This window comes from Anolis sagrei, chromosome Y (assembly GCF_037176765.1).
Source record: "Anolis sagrei isolate rAnoSag1 chromosome Y, rAnoSag1.mat, whole genome shotgun sequence".
NCBI lineage: Eukaryota > Metazoa > Chordata > Lepidosauria > Squamata > Dactyloidae > Anolis > Anolis sagrei.
Genome location: NC_090035.1, coordinates 52,956,025 through 52,963,415, shown reverse-complemented (window position 1 = coordinate 52,963,415; position 7,391 = coordinate 52,956,025).

The window sequence follows — 7,391 nt, the reverse complement described above, 5'->3', positions numbered from 1 at the left end:
TTATGAAATACCACTGTACTCAAAATCTGTTTCCACAAAAAAGTTACATTTGCTGACTCCGGCCAGTTTGGCCAAAGGACTCTAAACCATTCTGAAACACAACTGTACAGAGAAAACTGCTGCCACAAAAAGTTACATTCCCTCACTCCGGCCAGCTTGGACCAAGGGCTCTAACCCATTTTGAAACACCACTGTACTTAGAAATCTGCTGCCACGAAGAAGTTACATTTCCTCACTCCGGCCAGCTTGGCCCAAGGGCTTTAAACCATTCTGAAACACCACTATATTTAGAAATTTGCTGCCACAAAGAAGGTAAATTTCCTGACTTTGGCAAGCTTGGCCCAAGGGCTCTAACCCATTCTGTAACACGACTGTACTTAGACATCAGCTGCCACAAAGAAGTTACTTATCCAGACTCCGGAAAGCTTGGCACTAGGGCTCTAACCCATTCTGAAACACCACTGTACTTAGAAATCTGCTGCCACAAAGAAGTTATATTTCATCACTCTGGCCAGTGTGGCCCAAGGGCTCAAACCCATTTTGAAACATCATTGCTGCCACAATGAAACTTATATTTCCAGACTACGGCCTCCTGGGCCAAACGGCTCAACCCCATTTTGAAACACCAGTGTACTTAGAAATCAGCTGCCAAAAAGAAGTTACATTTCTTTTCTCCGGTCTCCTTGGCCAAAGGGCTAAATTCCATTCTGAAACACCACTGTACTTATAAATCTTCTGCCACAAAGAATTTACATTTCCTGACTCCGGCCAGCTTGGCCCAAGGGCTCTAACCCATTCTGCAACACAACTTTACTTAAAACTCTGCAGCCCAAAGGAAGGTACATTTCCTCACTCTGGCCAGCTTGGCGCAAGGGCTCTAACCCATTATGAAATACCACTGTACTCAAAATCTGTTTCCACAAAAAAGTTACATTTGCTGACTCCGGCCAGTTTGGCCAAAGGACTCTAAACCATTCTGAAACACAACTGTACAGAGAAAACTGCTGCCACAAAAAGTTACATTCCCTCACTCCGGCCAGCTTGGACCAAGGGCTCTAACCCATTTTGAAACACCACTGTACTTAGAAATCTGCTGCCACGAAGAAGTTACATTTCCTCACTCCGGCCAGCTTGGCCCAAGGGCTTTAAACCATTCTGAAACACCACTATATTTAGAAATTTGCTGCCACAAAGAAGGTAAATTTCCTGACTTTGGCAAGCTTGGCCCAAGGGCTCTAACCCATTCTGTAACACGACTGTACTTAGACATCAGCTGCCACAAAGAAGTTACTTATCCAGACTCCGGAAAGCTTGGCACTAGGGCTCTAACCCATTCTGAAACACCACTGTACTTAGAAATCTGCTGCCACAAAGAAGTTATATTTCATCACTCTGGCCAGTGTGGCCCAAGGGCTCAAACCCATTTTGAAACATCATTGCTGCCACAATGAAACTTATATTTCCAGACTACGGCCTCCTGGGCCAAACGGCTCAACCCCATTTTGAAACACCAGTGTACTTAGAAATCAGCTGCCAAAAAGAAGTTACATTTCTTTTCTCCGGTCTCCTTGGCCAAAGGGCTAAATTCCATTCTGAAACACCACTGTACTTATAAATCTTCTGCCACAAAGAATTTACATTTCCTGACTCCGGCCAGCTTGGCCCAAGGGCTCTAACCCATTCTGAAACTCAACTGTACTTAAAACTCTGCAGCCCAAAGGAAGGTACATTTCCTCACTCTGGCCAGCTTGGCGCAAGGGCTCTAACCCATTATGAAATACCACTGTACTCAAAATCTGTTTCCACAAAAAAGTTACATTTGCTGACTCCGGCCAGTTTGGCCAAAGGACTCTAAACCATTCTGAAACACAACTGTACAGAGAAAACTGCTGCCACAAAAAGTTACATTCCCTCACTCCGGCCAGCTTGGACCAAGGGCTCTAACCCATTATGAAACACCACTGTACTCAAAATCTGCTTCCACAAAAAAGTTACATTTGCTGACTCCGGCCAGTTTGGCCAAAGGGCTCTAACCCATTCTGAAACACAACTGTACTGAGAAAACTGCTGCCACAAAAAGTTACATTCCCTCACTCCGGCCAGCTTGGACCAAGGGCTCTAACCCATTTTGAAACACCACTGTACTTAGACATCTGCTGCCACAAATAAGTTACATTTCCTCACTACGGCCAGCTTGGCCCAAGGGCTCTAAACCATTCCGAAACACCACTATATTTAGAAATTTGCTGCCACAAAGAAGGTAAATTTCCTGACTCCGGCCAGCTAGGCCAAAAGGGTATAACCCATTCTGAAACACCACTGTACTTCGACAACTGCTGCCACAAATAAGTTACATTTCCAGACTCCGGCCCGCTTGGCCCAAGGTCTCTAACCCATTTTGAAACACCACTGTACTCAGAAGCTGACAGAAGTCAGGAAAAGAACTTACATTTCCTGACTTCGGCCAGCTTGGCCAAAGGGCTCTAACGCATTCTGAAACACTACTTCGCTGCCAAAAGGAAGTTACATTTCTTCACTCTGGCCAGCTTGGCCAAAGGGCTCTAACCCATTCTGAAACACCACTGTATTCAAAATCTTCTTCCACAAAAAAGTTACATTTTCTGAATCCGGCCAGTTTGGCCAAAGGTCTCTAACCCATTCTGAAACACTACTGTACTTAGAAATCTGCTTCCACAGAGAAGTTACATTTCCTGACACCGGCCAGCTTGGCCAAAGGGCGCTAACCCATTTTGAAACACCACTGTAATTAGAAATCTGCTGCCACAAAGAATTTACATTTCCTGATTCCGGCCAGCTTGGCCCAAAGGCTCTAACCCATTCTGTATCTCCACTGTACTTAGAAATCTGCTGCCACAAAGAAGTTACATTTCCTCACTCCGGTCAGCTTGGCCCAAGTGCTCTAACCCATTCTGAAACACCACTGTACTCAAAATCAGCTTCCACAAAAAAGTTACATTTGCTGACTCCGACCAGTTTGGCCAAAGGCTTTAACCCATTCTGAAACACTACTTTGCTGCCAAAAGGAAATTACATTTCTTCACTCTGGCTAGCTTGGCCAAAGGGCTCTAAGCCATTCTGAAACACCACTGTACTCAAAATCTGCTGCCACAAGGAAGTTACATTTCCTGACTCCGGCCAGCTTGGCCAAAGGGCTCTAACCCATTTTGAAACACCACTGTACTTAGAAATCTGCTGCCACAAAGAATTTACATTTCCTGACTCCAGACAGCTTGGCCCAAGGGCTCTGTGATGATGTGTAAATTTTATTCCTTTGGTTATGTATAGTTTGGACAGTGGTTTAGGGATGGTAAGTATGGGAGATTATGTTTTATTGGAGAGAGTGGCTTGATGGTAGCTGAGTTGCCATAGCAACGGGGGCGGAGCCAACTATCACTTCACGGCGCAGCTTTTTAAAAGTGGTAGTCTGTAGCCGGTGAGCTACAGGAAGAGACTAATTTCTCTAGTGGGAGAAATAGGGAATTAGTCAGTGGCCGGAGAGCTGCTGAGAGGACACTGAATCTTTTGGTGGAGATTCAGGGAATGTGTCTGTAGCCAGTGTGCTATAGGGAAAAACTGAATCTCTTAGAGATTCAGGGAATCAATTGGTGACCAAAGTGGTTGCAGAGAAGGACCCGGTACACGGGGTTGTTGATTCTGAATTAAGAATCAAGGTTTGGCTGGGTTTAAGCCTGTTGTGCCAGCTGTGAAACCTTATGAAGTGTTTGCCTGAGTTTACTCATGAAACCTTTCCAATGTAACCATCAAGATTTATGCCTCTTTTGAAGAACAGTTATACATTGTTATACTCCTGTTAAAATAAACTTGTTACTTTTTCCTCAAGCTTTGCCTGATACAGTTTCTTCTAAGTTGAACGGCCTGCAATAATAAAGTCAGCCAGAAACAGTCCCTTTATAAAATAGTTCCTAGGCTGATATTGGTCGTTGCCCGGCTTCCCTCATAGATAAGGTGGCAGTGGGTGTTTTACCACTCGCACCTTCACATTCGGTGGCATTAAAACGGTCATCGTTACAATTGGTGGCAGCAGTTTAATAACGTGCATCCTCACAATTGGTGGCAAGCGACGGGATACGTTTAACATCTAATTTAGTGCCTAAGATCGCCTAAAGAAAAAATCCTGAGGTAAAAGTTGGAGCCAAAAATGGCGGCTAAAAAGCAAGGCAAAGTAACAAAGGAGGTTGAGGCTTATCAAGAAGAGGGAAGCTCAGACTCAGACCAAACTCCTATGTCTGAGTTACAGTATAAATATCAGATAGAGTTAAGAAAATTGGAAATGGAAGCCCAAAAGAGACAGGCAGAAATGGAGTTTGAGGAGAGGGAAAGAGTCAGGCAGGCTGAATTACGGAAAATGGAATTAGAAATTGAAAAACAACGTTTAACTCTCCCTCAAACACAAGTGAATATACAGGAGAGACCAGAGGAGATCCCTATGGATCATATTTTGAGAAAATTCCCAAGATACAATAAAGAAGACAATATCGAAAAGTTCTTAATTTCCTTCGAACGATGTTGTAGAGACTTCAATGCAGCTGAGGAAAAATGGATGGCATATTTAAGGCCACAGATTTGTGGTAAACTTCTGGAGATTTATAGCGACATGGCAGAGACAGAACATAAAGATTACTCTAAGTTTAAACGAGAAGTTCAACAGAAATTGCAGCTGACACCTGAATTTTATAGGATGAAGTTCAGGATGATCAAAAAAGAAAAATATGAGAGTTATTCTCAATTAGCTTCCAAACAAGCACAATACTTTGAGAGCTGGATCAAAGGCGCTGAGGTAAATGACTTCCAGCAGCTCAAAAACTTAATTCAAAAGGAGCAGTTTTATCAACAGGTCCCCCTTGATTATAAATGGATTATACAGGATAGAAACCCCGAAACTTCAGCACAAGCAGCTATCATGGTGGACCAGTTGATTACTTTAAAGGAAGGATTTAAAGAAGAAGAAGGAGTCAAAAAGGAAACAAGACAATCCCAACCGCCATTTAAAAAATCCCCTCACAGTCAGCCAGGGAGAGGCTTTTCAGTAGAAGACACCACCTGTAGGATGGCAGGCGCCATGCAGCCTAACAGTGCTGAGGGAAATAAGGCTTGTTTTCATTGCGGAAAATTAGGACATTTTAGGTCCCAATGTAATCTCCTGAGAAAAGAGAAGTCCACCTTCTTCATTAGAGAAAGAAATACCCCTGGAAAAGAAATGGAACCCAGTGCTAAGAAGGATTGCTCTGAGGTGGTTCAAAAGGGGGAACAGATTGAAAAACAGTGTTTGTTTGTGGTACTAAACACAGTCCCAAATGACTATTTGGAACCCATTGAAATAGATGGAAACCTGTTACATGGATGGAGAGATACGGGTTCCGAAGTCTGTGTAATTCATTCAAAGATGGTACCTGAGAGGTATCAAAATCCTACTTCTCAGATTAATTTAAAAGGCTTAGGACCAGCGATTACTTCAAACGTGGTCTCTTTGCCTATGAAATATGGCAATTGGACAGGCATGTGGGATTTTGCCATAAGTTCAGAGATCCCTTACTCATGCTTGATTGGAAATGACCTGGCCAGAAGGATTAAAAAAATATCAGAGTTACCTAAAGAGGGAAAGGACCTGACTGTGGAACAGACTGGAGAACGAAACACTTCATGTTTGCCCATCTGTCAACCTCTGGGACAGAAACCCGAAGTAAGCTCTATTGTAACTGAGTTGCTTCAAGGGACGAAAGGAGAAAATGAAATTTCTAAAGAACAAAAGGCTGAGAACACACTCCAGACCTTGTTTGATACAACTCAAACCGAAAAGACAGAGTTAACCCCAGAAAAACCAAACCAATTTATAATCAGAAATGAAGTTCTATGCAGGGAAGTTTTAGACCATAAGTCTCCAGCTGTTTCTTACACCCAAAGTGTGGTACCTCAGAACCATGATGAGCACCCAGATAGAGCCAGTGATGAGAATATAGAAACAGTGGTTCCTGCAGAACAAATGATAAATTCTGAGGAGAAAAAAGAGCTGAAAGAATTGTTGACTTTCAAAGATATATTGCCTTCAGCTGCAAGTAAGGAAATTAACTTTGCCGAGTTCATTGACAAAGACAATGAAGTACAATCAGAAGAAAAAACTGAAGAAAAGCTAATCCTTAAGGAACCTATTTATTTGGCAGTAGACATGGTTGAGAATACAAAACATCAAAAAACCTTCTGTAAAGCAGAGATCAACACACCTGAAAGATTAGTTGAAGTAAAGATAACTTCCAAACTTGATTCATTCACTACAGAGATTCCAGATGATCGCACAAAGGAAGTTTTGAAGATCGGAACTGTGATTAAAGTTAAGAATCTAAGTGAAACTTATCAAAAAGAAGAGAGACATTTTGCTGAGAATGAAACATTGGATCAGCTTCTTCTTCTTAAACCTGAACACTTCGAAACGCCTACAGATGAAAAGAAAGTAAGCAGAGAGAGAAGATCTCATCATATATCAGAGGAAGAAGAGGATAAAAACCAAGCTGATGGACTGTTAAGAAAAGTAATATACACTGACTATGTTAGTCTTGATAAAAAGACAGATCTCCAGTTCCAAGGTTTGAAGGTTCATCCAGACAGCAGTGATGAGACTACAATAGAGAAAGACAATGTTCTTGTTTGTTCTTCCAATGATGGCGGATTCTCTTCAATACCAAGAAAAGATGTTCAAGGAACTATAAATTCTTCAATAAGACCTGATGCTATGTTAAAACAAGACTTTATTCAAGCCTTAAAACTCAATGAAAGCAGAACTGTTCCTGATAACTGGAAGGTCAGGCTGAAGGAAGAAGCTCCAGCAGCAAAAGAAGAGAAGGGAGAAAATTTCCTACAGCAGCGTTGTGGCTTTGTGGAGGACCAAGAGACTCTTGATTGTAAACAATCTGTGATGGACTATAGAGACTTGAATCTCTTCAAATTGTTCAAACTTGCTCATAAGTTTAAAGGACTTAATGATATTGTGAGACTGTTATATGTAAAAATATTAAGAATGTATGTTAGTACACAGGAAAATTAGCCAAGTATGTTGCAAAGGAGATGGGAGGAATGTTAGAGATGTGAGACTATAATATTACATACTGAATGATATTGGATAACTGAACAAAATGTGGTTTGTATATAGTTATATGATGTTGGTATTATCCAAATTATTTTTGACCATTCTAGTTGGTAGAAAAGTCAAAAATAATCCCTATGGGTTGGGAGGTGTGACGATGTGTAAATTTTATTCCTTTGGTTATGTATAGTTTGGACAGTGGTTTAGGGATGGTAAGTATGGGAGATTATGTTTTGTTGGAGAGAGTGGCTTGATGGTAGCTGAGTTGCCATAG